Here is a 21078-nt window from a genome sequence, read left to right on the forward strand (position 1 = left end):
TATCTCCTGAACTCTCACTGTTTAATCCTCTGAACTCTCACTCTTTAATCCCCTGAACTCTCACTCTTTAATCCCCTGAACTCTCACTGTTTAATCCACTGAACTCTCACTCTTTAATCCCCTGAACTCTCACTGTTTAATCCCCTGAACTCTCACTGTTTAATCCCCTGAACTCTCTCTGTTTAATCCCCTGATCTCTCACTGTTTTATCCCCGGAACTCTCATGTTTTATCCCCTGAACTCTCTGTGTTATATCTCCTGAACTGGCTGTGTTATCCCCTAAATTCTCACTGTTTTACCCCGTAAACTCTCACAGTATTAGCCACCGAACTCTCACTGTTTAATCCCCTGAACTCTCACTGTCTAACCCCTGAACTCTCACAGTTTAATCCCTTGAACTCTCACAGTTTAATCCCCTGAACTCTCACTGTTTAATCCCCTGAACTCTCACTGTTTGATCCCCTGAACTCTCACTGTTTAATCCCCTGAACTCTCACTGTTTAATCCCCTGAACTCTCACTGTTTAATCCCCTGAACTCTCACTGTTTAATCCCCTGAACTCTCACTGTTTAATCCCCTGAACTCTCACTGATATATCTCCTGAACTCTCACTACTTTATCCCCTAAGATTCACTGTTTTATGCCCTGAACTCTCCCTGTTATTTCTCCTGAACTATCACTGTTTATCCCCTGAACTCTCACTGTTATATCTCCTTAACTTTCACTGGTTTGTCACCCAAACTCTCATGTTTTGTCCCCTGAACCCTCTGTGTTATATCTCCTGAACTGGCTGTTTTATCCCCTAAATTCTCACTGTTTTACCCCTTAAACTCTCACAGTTTTAGCCACTGAACTCTCAGTGTTAAATCTCCGGAACACTCACTATTTTATCTGCTGAACTCTCACTGTTTAATCCCTTGAACTCTCACTGTTTAATCCCCTGACCTCTCACTGTTATATCTCCTGAACACTCACTGTCATATCACCGGAGCTGTCACTGTTATATCCCCTGAACTCTCACTGTTACATCTCCTGAACTCTCACTGTTTAATCCTCTGAACTCTCACTGTTTAATCCCCTGAACTCTCGCTGTTATATCTCCTGAACTCTGACTGTTATATCCCCTGAACTCTCACTGTTATATCTCCTTAACTCTCACTGTTTAATCCCCTGAACTCTCACTGTTATATCCCCTGAACTCTCACTGTTATATCCCCTGAACTCTCACTGTTATATCCACTGAACTCTCTCTGTTATATCCCCTGAACTCTCACTGTTATATCCCCTGAACTCTCACTGTTATATCTCCTGAGCTCTCACTGTTTTATCCCCTAAACTCTCACTATTTTATCCCCTGCACTCTCAGTGTTATATCTCCTCAACTCTCACTGTTTTATCCCCTGAACACTCACTGTTATATCTCCTGAACTCTCTTTGCTTTATCCCCTGAACCCTCGCTGTTTTATCTCCTGAACTTTCACTGTGTTATCTCTTGAACTCCTCCCATTTTAGTCCCTGAACTCTCGCTGCTTATATCCCCTGAATTATCACTATTTAATCCTCAGAACTGTCACTGTTTTATTCCCTGATCTCTCATTGTTTTATCTCGTGAACCCTTGCAGTTCACCTGCTGATTCATTGCTTTGTTATCTCCCAAGCGCTCACAATTTTACCTCCTGAACTCTCACTGTTTTATTCCCTAAACTCTCACTGTTTAATCCGCTGAACTCCTGCTGTTTTATCTACTGAACTCTCACCGTTTTACCTGCCGCATGCCTGCTGTTTTATCTGCTGAACTATCACTGTGTAATCTCCAGAACTCTCGCAGTTTCACCTGAACTCTCGCTGTTTTATCCCCTGAACTGTCATTGTGTTATCCCCTGAACTCACTGTTTTATCCCCTAAACTCTCACTGTTATATCTTCTGAACTCTCACTGTTTATCCCCGAACTCTCACTGTTTAATCCCCTGAACTCTCACTGTTATATCTCCTGAACTCTCACTGTCATATCCCCTGAACTCTCACTGTTTTATCCCCTGAACACTCACTGTTATATCTCCTGAAATCTCGCTGTTATATCTCCTGAACTCCCACTGTTATATCCCCTGAACTCTCACTGTTATATCTCCTGAACTCTCACTGTATTATCCCCTGAACTGTCATTGTGTTATCCCCAGAACTCTCATATGTTATCCCCTGAACTCTCACTGTTATATCTCCTTAACTCTCATTGGTTTATCCCCTGAACTCTCACTGTGTAATCTCCTGAACTCTCACTGTTATATCTCCTTAACTCTCACTGTTTAATCCCCTGAACTCTCACTGTTTAATCCCCTGAACTCTCACTGTTATATCTCCTGAACTCTCACTGTTATATCCCCTGAACTGTCACTGTTACATCTCCTGAACTCTCACTGTTTTATCCCCTGAACTCTCACTGTTTTATCCCCTGAACTGACACTGTTATATCTCCTTAACTCTCACTGTTTAATCCCCTGAACTCTCACTGTTATATCTTCTGATCTCTCACTGTTTTATCCCCTGAACTCTCACTGTTTAATCCCCTGAACTCTCACTGTTTAATCCCCTGAACTCTCACTGTTTAATCCCCTGAACTCTCACTGTTTAATCCCCTGAACTCTCACTGCTTTATCTCCTGAACTCTCACTGTTATATCTCCTGAACTCTTACTGTTTAATCCCCTGAGCTCTCACTGTTTAATCCCCTGAACTCTCACTGTTTAATCCCCTGAACTCTCACTGTTTAATCCCCTGAACTCTCAGTGTTTAATCCCCTGAATTCTCACAGTTTAATCCCCTGAACTCTCACTGTTTAATCCCCTGAACTCTCACTGTTTAATCCCCTGAACTCTCACTGTTTAATCCCCTGAACTCTCACTGTTTAATCCCCTGAACTCTCACTGTTTAATCCCCTGAACTCCCACTGTTATATCCCCCGAACTCTCACTGTTATATCTCCTGAACTCTTACTGTTTTATCCCCTGAACTCTCACTGTTATGTCTCCTGAACTCTCACTGTTATATCCCCTGAACTATTACTGTTATATCCCCTGAACTCTTACTGTTATATCCCCTGAACTCTCACTGTTATATCTCCTGAACTCTCACTGTTTAATCCCCTGGACTCCCACTGTTTTTATCTCCCGAATTTTCGCTGTTTTATCCGCTCAACTCTCATTCTTTTATGTCCCAAACTCTGGCTGTTTTATCTCCCGAACTCTGGTTGTTTTTCTCCCGAGCTCTGGCTGTTCTTCTCCCGAATGCTTGTTGATTTATCTTGTGAACTCCCACTATTTTATCCCCTGTACTCTCCCTGTTTTATCCTCTGAACTCCTGCTGTTTTACCACCTGAACTCTCGCTATTTTAAGCCCGAATGCTCGCTGTTTTATCTCTCGAACTCTCGCTGTTTTATACACTCAACTATCACAGTTTTATCTCCTGAAGTCTGGTTGTTTTATCACCCGAACTCTGGCTGTTTTATCTCCTGAAATCTAGCTGTTGTTCTCCCGAACTCTGGTTGTTTTTCTCCCGAACTCTTGCTGATTTATCTCCTTAACTCTCATTATATTATCTCCCAAACTCTGGCTGTTAAATCTCCTGAACTCTTGCTGTATTATCTCTTGAACTCCCACTGCTTTATCCCCTGTACTCTCCCTGTTTTATCCTCTGAACTTACACTGCTTTATCCCTTGAACTGCCGCTGTCTTTACCTCGTGAATTATCATTATTTTCTTCCCCGAACTCTCGCTGTTTCGGCACCTGAACACTCACTGTTTTATCTCCTGATCTCTCTTCGTTTTGTCTCCTGAACTCTCGCTGTCTTAGCTCCTGAACTCCCACTGTTTTACCTCCATAACTCTCATTATTTCATCTCCCAAAGTCTGGTTGTTTCATCTCCTGAACTCTGGCTGTTTTTCTCACAAACTCTTGCTGATTTATCTCCTCAACCCCCAGTGATTTATCTCCTGTACTCTCCCTGTTTTATCCTCTGAACTGCCACTGCTTTATCGCCTGAACCTCTGCTGTTTTACCTCCTGAACTCTCGCTATTTTAAGCCTGAACTCCCACTGTTTTAGCTCTCGAACTCTCGCTGTTTTATATGCTCAACTCTCACAGTTTTATCTCCTGAACTCTGGCTGTTTTATCACCCAAACTCTGGCTGTTTTATCTCCCAAACTCTGGCTGTTTTATCTCCCAAACTCTGGCTGTTTATCTCCTGAACTCTGGCTCTTTTTCTCCCGAACTCTTGCTGTATTATCTCTTGAGCTCCCACTATTTTATCCCCTGTACTTTCCCTGCTTTATCCTCTGAACTTCCATTGCTTTATCCCTTGAACTCCTGTCTTTCCCTCCTGATTTATCATTATTTTCTTCCCCAAACTCTCGCTTTTTCAGCACCTGAACACTCACTGTTTTATCTCCTGATCTCTCTCTGTTTTGTCTCCTGAACTCTCTCTGCTTTGTCTCCTCAACTCTCGCTGTTTTATACGCTAAACTTTCACATTTTTATTTCCCGAACTCTTGCTGTTTTTCTCCCGAACTCCCGCTGATCTATCTCCCAAGCTCCCACTGTTTTATCTCCTTAACTCTCATTGTTTTATCTCCCAAACTCTGGCTGTTTTATCTCCGACATTCATGCTGTTTTTCTCCTGAACTCTGGCTGTTGTTCTCCCGAACTCTGGTTGTTTTTCTCCCGAACACTTGCTGATTTATCTCCTTAACTCTCATTATATTATCTCCCAAACTCTGGCTGTTTTATCTCTTGAACTCTGGCTGTTTTATCTCCTGAACTCTGGCTGTTTTTCTCCGTAACTCTTGCTGTATTAGCTCTTGAACTCCCACTGTTTTATCCCCTGTACTCTCCCTGTTTTATCCTCTGAACTCCTACTGCTTTATCTCTTGAACTCCCGCTGTCTTTACCTCCTGAATTATCATTCTTTTGTTCCCAGAACTCTCGCTGTTTTAGCTCCTGAACACTCACTGTTTTGTGTCCTGAACTCTCACTGTTTTTTCTCCTTAACTCCCGCTGTTTTATCTCCTTAACTCTCGTTATTTTATCTCCAAAACTCTGGCTATTTTTCTCCCGAAGTCTGGTTGTTTTTCACCCAAACGCTAGCTGTTTTTCTCCCGAACACTTGCTGTTTTATCTCCCTAACTCTTGCTGATTTATCTCCTGAACTCCCACTGTTTTATCCCCTGTACTCTCCTTGTTTTATTCTCTGAACTCCCACTGTTTTATCCCCTGAACTCCTGCTGTTTTGCCTCCTGAAGTCTTGCTATTTTAAGGCCAAACTCTCGCTGTTTTATCTCTCAAACTCTCGCTGTTTTATACACTCAACTCTCACAGTTTTATCTTGCAAACTCTGGCTGTTTTATCTCCTGAACTTTTGCTGTTTTATCTCCTGAACTCTTGTTGATTTATCTTCTGACCTCTCACTGTTTTATCCCCTGAACTCTCACTTCTTCACTTCCTGGTCTCTCACTGTTTTATCCCCTGAACCCAAACTGTATTATCCCCTGAACTCTCACTGTTTTGTCCCCTGAACTCTCACTCTTTAATCCCCTGAACGCTCATTGTTTTATCTTCCAAATCCTTGCCGTTTATCTGCTAAATCATTACATTTTTATCTGCCGAGCGCTGAATATTTTACTGTACTCTCTTTGTTTTAACTACTCATCTCTGGTGTTGTATTTCCCGAACTCTCGCTGTTTTGTCTCTTGGACTCTCGCTGCTTTAGCTCCTGAACTCCCTATGTTTTATCTCCAGGAGTCTCACTGTTTTATCCCCTGAACACTCGCTGTTTTATCTCCCAAACTCTCACTGTTTTATCTCCTGAGTTTACGCTGTTGTATCCTGTAAACTCTCACTGTTTTATGCCCTGAACACCCATTTTTTTCTGCTGAATTTTTAATCTCCCAAACTCTCACTGTTTCACCTCCTGATCTCTCGCTGTTTTATCTCGCGAAACCTCGCTGTTTTATCCCCTGAACTCCCATTGTTTTATCTCCTGAATTCTTGCTCTTATTTCCAGAATGCTCACTTTTTAATCTCCAGAACTCTCACTATTTCATGCTCTCATTGTTTTATCACCTGAACTCTTACTGTTTTATCTTCCGAAGTCGCACTGTTTTATCACTTGAACACCAAATGATTTATCTCCTGAACTCTCATTGTTTTATCTCCCGAACTCTCGCTGATTTATCTCGTGAAGTTCCGCTGTTTTATCCCCTGAACTCCCACTGTTTTTTCCCTGAACTCCCACTGTTTTATCCCCTGAACTCCCACTGTTATTACTTCCTGAACTCTCGCTGTTTGAAGCCTGAGCTCGTGCGGCTTTTCTCCCGAACTCCCGCTGTCTTATCTCTTGAATTCCTGGTGTTTTATCTCCCAAACTCTAGCTGGTTTATCCCCTGAACTCTCACTGCTTTATCCCCTGAACACTCACTGCTTTATCCCCTGAACTCTTACTGCTTTATCCTCTGAACTCTCACTGCTTTATCCCCTGAACTCTCACTGCTTTATCCCCTGAACTCTCACTGCTTTATCCCCTGAACTCTCACTGCTTTATCCTCAGAATTCTCACTGTTTTATCCTCAGAATTCTCGAATTTTTAGCTTCTGCACTCTCGCTGTTTTACCTCCTGAATTGACGCTGTTGTATCTCATGATCTCTCACTGTTTTATGCCCTCAACTCCCATTGTTTTATCTGCTGTATTTTTGCTCTCCCAAACTCTCATTGTATCAACTCCTGAACTCTCGCTGTTTTATCTCACAAACCCTCGCTATTTTATCCCCTGAATTGCCATTGTTTTATCTCCTGAATTCTTGCTGTTATTTCCCGACTGCTCACTTTTTTATGTCTGGAACTCTCATTGTTTCATGCCCTGTACTCTCATTGTTTTATCCCCTGAACTCTCACTGTTTTATTTTCTGAAATCGCACTGGTTTTTCTCCTAAACTCTCACTGATTTATCTCCTGAACTCTCCTTGTTTTATCTCCTGAACTCTCGCTGATTTATCTCCTGAACTCCTGCTGTTTTATCCCCTGAATTCCCACTGTTTTATCCCCTGAACTCCCAATGTTTTTACCTCCTGAACTCTCGCTGTTTTAAGCCCGGACTCTTGCTGTGTTTCTCCCGAACCCTTGCTGTTTTATCCCCTCAACTCTCACTGTTTTATCTCCCGAACTCCCATTGTTTTATCCCTTGAACTCTCACTGTGTTACGTCCTGAACTCCCACTGTTTTATCCCCCATACTCTCCCTATTTTATCCTCTGAACTCTCACTGCTTTATTTCCTGAAATCCTGCTGTTTTATCCCCTGAACTCCCACAGTTTTTATCTCCTGAAGTCTCGCTGTTTTATCTGCTCAACTCTCATTCTTTTATCTCCAAAACTTTGGCTGTTTTATCTCCCGAATTCTGTCTATTTATCTCCTGAACTCTGGTTGTTTTTCTCCTGAACTCTCGCTGATTTATCTCCCTAACTCTCATTGTTTTATCTCCCGAACTCTGGCTGTTTTATCTCCCGAACTCTGGCTGTTTTATCTCCCAAACTCTGGCTGTTTTATCTCCCAAACTCTTGTTAATTTATCTCTTGATCTCCCACTGTTTTATCCCCTGTACTCTCCCTATTTTATCCTCTGAACTTCCACTGCTTTATCCCTTGAACTCCCGCTGCCTTTACCTCCTGAATTATCATTCTTTTGTTCCACGAACTCTCGCTGTTTTAGCTCCTGAACACTCACTGTTTCATCTTCTGATGTCTCGCTGTTTTATCTCCTGAACTCCCGCTGTTTTATCTCCTTAACTCTCATTGTTTTATCTCTCAAATTCTGGCTGTTTTATCTCCTGAACTCTGGCTGTTTTTCTCTCAAACTCTTGTTGTTTTTCTCCCGAACTCTTGCTGTTTTATCTCCCGAGCTCTTGCTGATTTATCTCCAGAGTTCCCACTGTTTTATCCCCTGTACTTTCCTTGTTTTATCCTATGAACTCCCACTGCTTTATCCGCTGAACCCCCGCTGTTTTACCTCCTGAACTCTCGCTATTTTAAGCCCGAACTCTCACTGTTTTATCTCCCAAACTCTCGCTGTTTTATACGCTCAACTCTCACAGCTTTATCTCCCGAACTCTGGCTGTTTTATCTCCCGAACTCTGGCTGTTTTACCTCCCGAACTCTGGCTGTTTTATCTCCCGAACTCTGGCTGTTTTATCTCCCGAACTCTTGCTGATTTATCTCCTGATGTCTGACTGTTTTATCTCTGGAACTCTGTTTTATCCCCTGAACTCTCATTGTTTTATCTTCCAAATCCTTGCAGTTTATCTGCGTATTCATTACTTTTTTTATCTCCCAAGCTCTCACTATTTTACTGTATTCTTTTTGTTTTATCTACTCATCACTGCTGTTTTATTTCCCGAACTCTCGCTGTTTTATCCCTTGGATTCTCACTGCTTTAGCTCCTGAACTCCCACTGTTTTACCTACTGAACTCTCGCTATTTTAAGCCTGAACTCTTGCTGCTTTATCTCCCAAAGTATCGATGTTTTATACGCTCAACTCTTATTGTTTTATCTCCCGAATTCTGGCTGTTTTATCTCCCGAACTCTGGCTGTTTTTCTCCCGAACTCTGGCTGTTTTTCTCCCGAACTCTGGCTGTTTTTCTCCCGAACTCTGGCTGTTTTTCTCCCGAACTCTGGCTGTTTTTCTCCCAAACTCTGGCTGTTTCTCTCCCGAACTCTTGCTGTTTTATCTCCCGAACTCTTGCTGATTTATCTCTTGCCACTGTTTTATCCCCTGTCCTCTCCCTGTTTTATCCTCTGAACTTACACTGCTTTATCCCTTGAACTCCCGTTGTCTTTACCTCCTGAATTATGATTCTTTTGTTCGGCCGTACTCTGGCTGTTTTAGCTCCTGAACACTCACTGTTTTATCTCCTGATGTCTCGCTGTTTTATCTCCTGAACCCCCACTGTTTTATCTCCTTAACTTTCATTGTTTTATCTCTCAAAGTCTGGCTGTTTTATCTCCCAAACTCTTGCTGTTTTTCTCTCAAACTCTGGCTGTTTTATCTCCCAAACTCTTGCTGATTTATCTCCTGAACTGCCACTGTTTTATTCCCTGAACTCCCCTTGTTTGATCCTCTGAACTCCCACTGCTTTATCCCCTGAACTCCCGCTGTTTTACCTCCTAAACTCTCGCTATTTTAAGCCCGAACTCTCGCTGTTTTATCTCCCAAACTCTCTCTGTTTTATACGCTCAACTCTCACAGCTTTATCTCCCGAACTCTGGCTGTTTTATCTCCCGAACTCTTGCTGATTTATCTTCTGAACTCTGACTGTTTTATCCCCTGAACTCAAATTGTTTTATCTCCTGATCTCTGACTGTTTTATCTCCGGAACTCTTTTTTTATCCCCTGAACTCTCATTGTTTTATCTTCCAAATCCTTGCAGTTTATCTGCTGATTCATTACTTTTTCATCTCCTGAGCTCTCACTATTTTACTGTATTCTTTTTGTTTTATCTACTCATCTCTGCTGTTTTATTTCCCGAACTCTCGCTGTTTTATCCCTTGGATTCTCACTGCTTTAGCTCCTGAACTCCCGCTGTTTTACCTACTGTACTCTCGCTATTTTAAGCCCGAACTCTTGCTGCTTTATCTCCCAAAGTTTCGATGTTTTATACGCTCAACTCTCACAGTTTAATCTCGCAAACTCTGGCTGTTTTATCTCCTGAACTTTTGCTGTTTTATCTCCAGAACTGTTTTTTCTCCTGAACTCTGACTGTTTTATCCCCTGAACTCTCGTTGTTTTACATCCTGAACTCTCGCTCTTTAATCCGCTGAACTCTCATTGTTTTATCTTCCAAATCCTTGCAGTTTATCTGCTGATTCATTACTTTTTTAACTCCCGAGCTCTAACTATTTTACTGTATTCTCTTTGTTTTATCTACTCATCACTGACATTTTATTTCCCGAACTCTCGCTGTTTTAGCCCTTGGATTCTCGCTGCTTTAGCTCCTGAACTCCCGCTGTTTTACCTCCTGAACTCTCGCTATTTTAAGCCCGAACTCTCACTCTTTAATCTCCCAAACTCTCACTGTTTTATACGCTCAACTCTCACAGTTTTATCTTGTGAACTTTGGATGTTTTATCTCCTGAACTCTTGCTGTTTTATCTCCTGAACTCTTGCTGTTTTATCTTCTGAACTCTGACTGTTTTATCCCCTGTACTCTCCCTGTTTTATCCTCTGAACTTCCACTGCTTTATCCCTTGAACTCCCACTGTCTTTACCTCCTGAATTATGATTCTTTTGTTCGGCCGAACTCTCGTTGTTTTAGCTCCTGAACACTCACTGTTTTATCTCCTGATGTCATGCCGTTTTATCTCCTGAACCCCCGCTGTTTTATCTCCTTAACTCTCATTGTTTTATCTCTCAAAATCTGGCTGTTTTCTCTCCCGAACTCTGGCTGTTTTTCTCTCAAACTCTGGTTGTTTTTCTCGAACTCTTGCTGTTTTTCTCCTGAACTTTTGCTGATTTATCTCCTGAACTCCCACTGTTTTATGCCCTGAACTCTCACTGTTCCACTTCCTAGTCTCTCACTGTTTTGTCCCCTGAACCCAAACTGTTTTATCTCATGAACTCTCATTGTTTTATCTCCTGAACTTTCACTGTTTTATCCCCTGAACTCTGACTCTTTAATCCGCTGAACTCTCATTGTTTTATCTTCCAAATCCTTGCATTTTATCTGCTGATTCATTACTTCTTTATCTCCCGAGCTCTCACTACTTTACGGTACTCTCTTTGTGTTATCTACTCATATCTGGTGTTTTATTTCCCGAATTCTCGCTGTTTTATCCCTTGGAGTCTCGCTGCTTTAGCTCCTGAACTCCCGCTGTTTTATCTCCAGAAGTATCACTGTTTTATCCCCTGAACACTCGCTGTTTGATCTCCTGAACTCTTGCTGTTTTATCTCCTGAGTTCATGCTGTTGTATCCCCATAACTCTCACTGTTTTATGCCCTGAACACACATTTTATTTCTGCTGAATTTTTGATCTCCCAAACTCTTACTGTTTCAGCTCCTGATCTCCTGAACCCTCGCTATTTTATCCGCGGAACTCCCGCTGTTTTATCCCCTGAACTCCCACTGTTTTACCTTTTGAATTCTTACTCTTATTTTCTGAATGCTCACATTTTTATCTCCAGAACTCTCACTGTTTCATGCCCTGAACTCTCATTGTTTTATCCCCTGAACTCTTACTGTTTTATGTTCCGAAGTCGCAATGTTTTATCATTTGAACACCAAATGATTTATCTCCCGAACTCTCGCTGATTTATCTCGTGAACTTCTGCTGTTTTATCCCTTGAACTCTCACTGTTTTATCCCCTGAACTCCCACTGTTATTACTTCCTGAACTCTCGCTGTTTTAAGCCTGAGCTCACGCAGCTTTTCTCCCAAACTCCCGCTGTTTTATCTCTTGAATTCCCAGTGTTTTATCTCCTAAACTCTCGGTGTTTTATCCCCTGAACTCTCACTGTTTTATCCTCAGAATTCTCGCTGTTTTATCTCCTGAGTTCTCGCTGTTGTATCTCATGAACTCGCACTGTCTTATGCCCTGAACTGCCATTGTTTTATCTGCTGTATTTTTGCTCTCCCAAACTCTCACTGTATCACCTCCTGAACTTTCGCTGTTTTATCTCCCAAACACTCGCTAATTTATCCACTGAATTCCCATTGTTTTATCTCCTAAATTCTTGCTCTTATTTCTCGAATGCTCAGTTTTTTTTTATCTCCAAAACTCTCACTGTTTCATGCCCTGTACTCTCATTGTTTTAACTCCTGGACTCTTACTGTTTTACTTTCTGAAATTGCACTTTTTTGTCCCCTGAACTCTCACTGTTTTAGCTCCTGAACTCGCGCTTTTTTGCCTCCTGAACTCTCTTTGTTTTATCTACTCATCTCCTGTGTTTCCTTTCCTGGACTCTCGCTGTTTTATCTCCCGAACTCTCGCTGTTTTATCTCCTGATCTCTCGCTGATTTATCCCATGAACTCTCACTGTTTTATCCTGTTGAAATCTCATTGTTTTTACCCCTGAACTCTGGCTGCTTTACCTCATGAACTCTCACTGTTTTATCTCCTGAACTCTCGCTGTTTTATCTCCTGATCTCTCGCTGATTTATCCCATGAACTCTCACTGTTTTATCCCATTGAAATCTCATTGTTTTTACCCCTGAACTCTGGCTGCTTTACCTCATGAACTCTCACTGTTTTATCTCCTGAACTATCGCTGTTTTATATCCCGAACTCTCACTGCTTTATCTTCTGAACTCCCGCAGTTTTATCACCTGAAGTCCAGCTGTTTCATTCCCTGCATTCTCACTGTTTTATCCCCTCAACTCTCAAAGTTTTATCTCCCCAACTCTTGCTGTTTTGTCTCCTGAATTCTCGCTGCTTTACCTCCTGAACTTTCACTGTTTTATCTCCTGAACTCTTGCTGTTTTATTCCCTCTACTCTCACTGTTTAATCCCCTGAACTCTTATTGTTTTATCCCCTGAACTAAGAGTTCAGTTTTATCTTCCAAAATCGCACTGCTTTATCCGCTGAACTCCAGTTGATTTATCTCCAGAACTCTCATTGTTTTATCTCCCGAACTCTCACTGATTTATCTCCTGAACTCCCGCTGTTTTATACCCTGAACTCTCACAGTTTTATCACCTGAACTCCACTGTTTTATCCCCTGAATTCCCACTGTTTTTTCCTACTGAAGTCTCCCTGTTTTAAGCCTGTGCTCGTGCTGTTTTTCTCCCGAACTCCCACTGTTTTATCTCCTGAACCCCAGCTGTTTTATTTCCCGAACCCTTGCTATATTATCCCATGAACTCTCACTGTTTTATCTCCTGAACTCTCGCTGATTTTCTTTCGAACTCTTGCTGTTGTTCACCCGAACACCCGCTGTTTTGTCTCCCGAACTCCCACTGTTTTATTTCCTGAACTCTCATGGTTTCATCTCCCAAACTCTGGCTGAGTTATCTCCTGAACTCCTGCTATTTTACCCCCCTGAATTCCCACTGCTTTATCCCCTGAACCACCACTGTGTTATCTCTCGAACCCTTGCTGTTATATTTCCTCAACTCGCACTGTTTTACCTCCCGAACTATGGCTGTTTTATCTCCTGATCTGTCGCTGTTTTTCTCCCGAACTCCCGCTGTTTAATCTCCTGAACTCTTACTGTGTAACTTCTGGAACTCTCATTGGTTTATCTCCTAAACTCACGCTGTCATACCTCCTGAACTCTCGCTGATTTATCTCCTGAACCCCTGCTGTTTTATCTTCTGAACTCCCCCAGTTTTATCCCCTGAACTCCAGCTGTTTCATTCCCTGCACTCTCACTGTTTTTATCTCCTGACCTCTGACTGTTTTATTCCCTGAACACTCACTGCGTCACTTCCTGGCCTCTCACTGTTTTATCTCCTGAACTCAAGGTGTTTTATCTCCTGACCTCTGACTATTTTATCCCCTGAACTCTTACTGTTTTATCTTCCGAAATCGCACTGTTTTATCCCCTGAACTCTAACTGATTTATCTCCCGAACCCTTGCTGTTTTATCCCCTCAACTCTCACAGTTTTATCTCCCCAGTTCTCGCTGTTTTGTCTCCTGAACTCTCACTGCTTTACCTCCTGAACTTTCACTGTTTTATCTCCTGAACTCTTGCTGTTTTATTCCCTCTACTCTCACTGTTTAATCCCCTGAACTCTTATTGTTTTATCACCTGAACTAAGAGTTCAGTTTTATCTTCGGAAATTGCACTGCTTTATCCCCTGAACTCCAGTTGATTTATCTCCAGAACTCTCATTGTTTTATCTCCCGAACTCTCACTGATTTATCTCCTGAACTCCCGCTGTTTTATACCCTGAACTCTCACAGTTTTATCACCCGAACTCCACTGTTTTATCCCCTGAATTCCCACTGTTTTTACCTCCTGAAATCTCTCTGTTTTAAGCCTGAGCTCGTGCTGTTTTTCTCCCGAACTCCCACTGTTTTATCTCCTGAACTCCCGCTGTTTTATCTCCTGAACTCACGCTGCTTTGTTTCCTGAACTCTCATTGTTTTTTTCCAGAACTCTCGCTGATTTATCTCCTGAACTCCCACTGTTTTATTCCCAGAACCTCTCCCTGTTTTATCCCCTGAACTACCACTGATTTATCCCCTGGACTTTGAGTGTCTTATCTCTTGAGCTCCCACTGTTTTATCTCCTGAACCTTCACTGATTTATCTCCTGAATTCTCGCTGTTTTATCCCCTGACCTCTCACTGTTTTAGCTCCTGAACTCTCACAGTTTTATCCCCTGAATTCTCACTGATTGATATCCTGAACTGTCCCTGTTCTATCTGCCAAAATATCACTGCTTTACCTCCTGATTTCTCACTGTTTAATCTCCTGAACTCTCACTGTTTTACCCCCTGAATTCACGCTGATTTGTCCCCTGAACTATCACTGTTTAATATCCTGAACTCTCGCTGTTTTATCTTCTCATCTCCTGCGGGTTTATCCCCTGAACTGCAGCTGTTTTATTTCCAGAACTCACGCTGCTTTATTTCCTGAACTCTCGCTGTTTTATCCCCTGAACTCTTGCTGTTCTAGCTCCTGAACTATGACTGTTTTATCTCCTGATCTCTCGCTCTTTTATCTCCTGAACTCTGACTGTTTTACCTCCTGAACTCTTTCTGCTTCACTTCTTCGCCTCTCAGTGTTTTACCCCCTGAACTCAAACTGTTTTATCTCCTGAATGCTGACTATTTTGTCTCCTGAACTGTGAGTGCCTTATCTCCTGAGCTCTCACTGTTTCATCCCCTGAACTCTCACTCTTTTATCTGCTGAACTCTTAATGTTTTATCTCCTGATTTCTCGCTGTTTAATCTCCTGAACTCTCAATGTTCACTCTGCCGGACTCTCACTGTTTTATCTGCCGAACTCGCACTGTTTTATCTCCTGAGCTCTCACTGTTTTATCCCCTGAACTTTGAGTGTCTTATCTCCTGAGCTCCCACTGTTTTACCTCCTGAACCCTCACTGAATATTCTCCTGAACTCTGTTTTATCCCCTGAATTCTCAGTGATTGATACCCTGAACTCTGACTGTTTTATCTGCCAAAATCTCACTGCTTTACCTCCTGATTTCTCACTGTTTAATCTCCTGAACTCTCACTGTTTTATCTCTCGAACTCTCACTGTTTTATCCACTGAACTATCACTGTTTATCTTCTGAACTCCCACTGTTTTATCCCCTGAACTCACTCTGTTTTATCTCATGAACTCTCACTTTTCCACCCCCTGAATTGTCACTGTTTTGTCTCCTGAACTCTCGCTTTTTTTACCTCCTGAACTCTCACTGCTTTATCCCGAGATTTCTCGCTGTTTTGTCCCATGAACTATCGCTGTTTAATATCGTGAACTCTCGCTGTTTTATCTTCTCATCTCCCGCGGGTTTATCCCCTGAACTGCAGCTGTTTTATCTCTGGAACTCTCGCTGTTTCATTCCCTGAACTCTCTGTGTTATCCACTGAACGATCACTGTTTTATCTTCTGAACTCCCGCTGTTTTATTCCCTGAACTCTCGCGATTTTAACTCCAGAACTCTCGCTGTTTTATCTCCCGAACTCGCACTGTTTTGTGCCCTGAAATCCGGTTGCTTGACCTCCTGTTTTATTGCTTTTTTATCTCTCAAACTCTCAATGTTTTATCTCCTGAGCTCACGTTGTTTTATCCTATGAACTCATTGTTTTAGCTAGTGAACTCTCGTTCTTTTGTCTCCTGTATCGTCGCTGTTTTATCCCATGAAATCTCACTATTTTATCTGCCAAACGCTCGTTGTTTTATTTCCTGAATTCTCCCTATTTCACCCCCTGAATTCCCATTGTTTTATCTTCTGAATTCTTGCTCTTTCATCACCCGAACTCCTGCTGTTTTACCTCCTGAACTCACTCTTTTTTGTCTCCTGAATGCGCACTGTTTTATCCCCTGAACTCTCATTGTTTTACCCCCTGAATCCCATTGTTTTCACTCCTGGATTCTGGCTCTTATGTCCAAAACGCTCACTTTTAAATATCCGGAACTCTCACTGTTTTATTCCCTGATCTCTCTCTGTTTTATCTTCCGAAATCCCACTGTTTTATCCCCTGAACTCCTGCTGTTTTATCTCCTGAACTCTTACAGTTTTATCTCCCGAACTCTTGCTGTTTTGTCCCCTGAACTCTCCAGGTATTAACTCCTGAACTCTCACTGTTTTATCTCCTGAACTCACGCTGTTTTATACCCTGAACTTCTATTGTTTTATCTCCTGAATTCTTGCTCTTATGTCCCAAATGCTCACTTTTCTCTCTCCAGGACTCTCACTGATTTATCTTCCAAAATCTCACTGTTTTATCACCTCAACCTCCGCTGTTTTATCTCCTGAAATATCGTTGTTTTATCCCCTGAACTGTTTAACCGCTGTTAAAACTCCTGAAGACTCACAGTTTTATCTCCTGATCGCTCACTGTTTTATCTCCTGAAGTCTCACTGTTCTACCCCCTGAATTCTCGATGTTTTGTCCACTAAACTATTGCTGTTTAATATCCTGAACTCACGCTGTTTGATGTTCTCATCTCCCGCGGCTTTATCCCCTGAACTCTCGCTGTTTTATCTCCTGAATTCTCTTTGTTTTATCTGCTCATCTCTTGTGTTTTATTTCCAGAACTCTCACTGTTTTATCCCCTGATCTCTCGCTGTTTTATCCCCTGAACTCTCCCTGATTTACCTCCTGATTTCTCACTGTTTAATCTCCTGATCTCCAATTGTTTTATCTCCCGAACTCTCACTGTTTTATCTACTGAACTATCACTGTTTTAACTTCCGAACTCCCACTGTTTTATCACCTGAAATCACTCTGTTTTATCTCCAGAAGTCTCTTTGTTTTATCTCCTGATCTCTCGCTGTTTTATCTCCTGAACCCTGACAGTTTTATCCCCTGAACTCCCATTGTTTTATCTCCTGAATTCTTGCTCTTATGTCCCAAATGCTCACTTTTTTATCTCAGCAACTCTCACTGTTTTATCTTCAAAAATATCACTGTTTTATCACCTCAACCCCCGCCGTTTTATCTCCTGAAATATCATTGTTTTATCTCCAGAACTCCCGCTGTTTTATCCCCTGAACTCTCGCTGTTTTATCTACTCAGTTCTTGTGTTTTATTTCCCAAATATCACTGTTTTATTTCCTGAACTCTCACTGTTTTATCCCCTGAACTCTCACTTTTTTAACACCTGAACTCTCACTGTTTTATTCCCTGAATTCTTAATGTTTTATACCATGAACTCTCCCTGTTTTATCTGCCAAAATCTCACTGATTTACCTCCTGATTTCTCACTGTTTAATCTCCTGATCTCCAACTATTTTGTCTCCTGAACTCGCACTGTTTTATCTAGTGAACTATAACTGTTTTATTTTCCGAACTCCCTATGTTTTATCCCCTGAAATCAGTCTGTTTTATCTCCAGAACTCTCTTTGTTTTATTTACTCAGGTCTTGGGTATTATTTCCCAAATATCACTGTTTTATCTCCTGAGCTCTGACTGTTTTATCCCCTGAACTCCCAATGTTTCATCTCCTGAGTTCTTGCACTTATGTCCCAAATGCTCACTGTTTTAGCTCCTGAACTCTCACTGTTTTATCTGCCAAAATCTCACTGCTTTATCACCTCAACCTCCACTGTTTTATCTCCTGAAATATCATTGTTTTATCTCCCGAACTCCCGCTGTTTTACCTCCTGAACTCTCACTGTGTTACGTCCTGAACTCACGCTGTTTTACCTCCTGAATTCTCTTTGTTTTATCTGCTCATCTCTTGTGTTCTATTTCCAGAACTCTCGCTGTTTTAGCTCCTGACCCATCACAGTTTTATCTCCTGACCTCTCGGTGTTTTATCTCTTGAACTCTCACTGTTATATCCCCTGAATTCTCGCTGTTTTGTCTCCTGAAGTCTCGCTGTTTTACCTGCTGAACTCTCACTGCTTTATACAGTATACTTGTTGTATTTTCCCCCTGCACTATTGCTGTTTAATATCCCGAACTTTCGCTGCTTTACCTTCTCATCTCCCGCGGCTTTATCCCCTGAACTGCAGCTGTTTTATCTTCTGAACTCTGACTGATTTATCCCCTGAACTCCCATTGTTATTTCTCCTGAATTCTTGCTCTTATGTCCCAAACACTTACTTTTTTATCTCTGGAACTCTCACTCTTTTATCTTGCAAAAATCTCACTGTTTTATAACCTCAACCTCCGCTGTTTTATCTTCTGAAATAGCATTATTTTATCTACCGAACTCTCGCTGATTTATCCCCTGAATTCCTGCCTTTTATCTCCCGAACTCTTACACTTTTATCCCCTCAACTCTCGCTGTTTTATCTTGCGATCTCTGGTTGTTTTATCCACTGAACTCTCCCTGCTTTTCTACCGAACTCTTGCTGTTTTATCTTCCGAATCCCCGCTGTTTTACCTCCTGAACTCTCACTGTTTTATCCCCTGAACTCTCGCTGTTTTAGCTCCTGAACTCTCACTGTTTTACCTCCTGAATTCTCGCTGTTTTACCTCCTGAACTCTCGCTGTTTTACCTGCTGAACTCTCACTGCTTTATCCCGAGTATACTCGTTGTATTCCCCCTGCTCTATCGCTGTTTAATATCCCGAACTCTCGCTGTTTTACCTTCTCATCTCCCGCGGCTTTATCCCCTGAACTGCAGCTGTTTTATCTCTGGAGCTCTCGCTGTTTTATTCCCTGAACTCTCACTGTTTCACCCCCTGAATTCCCATTGTTTTATCTCCTGAGTTCTTGCTTTTATGCCCCGCTCACTTTTAAATCTCCGGAACTCTCACTGCTTTATCCCCTGATCTCTCACTGTTTTATCTTCCGAAATCACACTATTTATCACCTGAACTCCCACTGTATTCTCTCCTGAACTCTCTCTGTTTTATCTCTCAAACTCTTGCTATTTTATCCCCTCAACTCTCACTGTTTTAACTCGCGATTTCTGATTGTTTTATCTGCTGAACTCTTGCTGTTTTATCTCCCGAAACTCCAGTTTTATCTCCCGAACTTCCACTGTTTTACCTCCTGAACTCTCACTGTGTTACCTCCTGAATTCATGGTGTTTTACCTCCTGAACTCTCTCTGTTTTATGTCCTGAACTCACGCTGTTTTATCTCCTGAATTCTCTTTGTTTCATCTGCTGATCTCTTGTGTTCTATTTCCAGAACTCTCACAATTTTATCTCCTGATCTCTTGCTGTGTAATCTCCTGAACTCTCACTGATCTACCCCCTGAATTCTCGCTGTTTTGTCTCCCGAAGTCTCGCTGTTTTACCTCCTGATCTCTCGCTGTTTTATCTGCTGAACTCTCACTGCTTTATCCCCAGAATTCTTGCTGTTTTTCCCCCTGCACTATCGCTGTTTAATATCACGAACTCTCGCTGTTTTATCTTCTCATCTCCCGCGGCTTTATCCCCTCAACTGCAGCTGTTTTATCTCTGGAAATCTCACTGTTTCATTCCCTGAACTCTCACTGTTTTATCCACTGAACGATCACTGTTTTATCTTCCGAACTCCTACTGTTTTATTCCCTTAACTCTCGTTGTTTTATCTCCTGAACCCTCGCTGTTTTGTACCCTGAATTCCTATTGTTTATCTCTTGTATTATTGCTTTTTTATCTCCCAAACTCTCAATGTTTTATTTCCTGAACTCCCATAGATTTATCCTCTAATCTCTCACTGTTTTAGCTCCTGAACTTTCGCTCTTTTGTCTCCTGAACCCTCGCTGTTTTATCCCATGAAATCTCACTGTTTTATCTGCCAAACGCTCGTTGTTTTATTTCCTGAATTCACACTGTTTCACCCCCTGAATTCCCATTGTTTTTCTCCTGAATTCTTGCTCTTATGTCCCAAATGCTCACTTTTTTTTTATCTCAGGAGCTCTCACCGTTTTATCTTCCAAAATCTCACTGTTTTATCACCTCAACCTCCGCTGTTTTATCTCCTGAAATATCATTATTTTATCACCCGAACTCTCGCTGATTTATCTCCTGAACTCCTGCCGTTTAATCGCCTGAACTCTCACTGTTTTATCCCCTGAGTTCTCGCTGTTAAAGCTCCTGAACTCTCACAGTTTTATCTCATGATCCCTCGCTGTTTTATCTAATGAACTCTCACTGTTTTCCCCCCGAATCCTCACTGTTTTGTCTCCTGAATTCTCATTGTTTTATCTCCTGAACTCTCACTGCTTTATCCCCAGAATTCTCGCTGCTTTGTCCCCTGAACTATCGCTGTTTAACAGACTGAAGTCTTGCTGTTTGATCTTCTTAACTCCCACTGCTTTATCCCCTGAATTCTTGCTGTTTTATCTCCTGAATTCTCTTTGTTTTATCTGCTCATCTCTTGTGTTTTATTTCCAGAACTCTCACGGTTTTATCCCTTGAACTCTCCATGTTTTAACTCCTGAACTCTCACTGTTTTATCTCCTGAACTATCACTGTTTTATCTTCCGTACGCGCACTGTTTTATCCCCTGAACTCACGCTGTTTTATCTCTTAAACTCTCTTTGTATTATCTCCTCAGGTCTTGTGTTTTCCAAACTATCACCGTTTTATCTCCTGATCTCTCACTGTTTACCCCCTGAACTCCCATTGTTTTATCTCCTGAATTCTTGCTCTTATGTCCCAAATGCTCATTTTTTAGCTCTGGAACTCTCAATGTTTTTTCTTCCAAAATCTCATTGTTTTATCACCTCAACCTCCGCTGTTTTATCTCCTGAAATATCATTGTTTTATCTCCTGAACCCTTGCTGATTTATTCCCTGAACTCTCACTGTTTTCTCCCCTGAAGTACCACTGCTTTATCCCCTGAACTCTCGCTGTTAAAGCTCCTGAAGTCTCAATGATTTATCTCCTGAACTGATGCTGTTTTATCTCGTGAACACTCTTTGTTTTATCTACTCAGGTCTTGTGTTTTATTTCCCGATCTCTCACTGTTTTACCTC

The sequence above is a fragment of the Cetorhinus maximus genome, chromosome 5 (genome assembly GCF_964194155.1).
Source record: "Cetorhinus maximus chromosome 5, sCetMax3.hap1.1, whole genome shotgun sequence".
Lineage (NCBI taxonomy): Eukaryota > Metazoa > Chordata > Chondrichthyes > Lamniformes > Cetorhinidae > Cetorhinus > Cetorhinus maximus.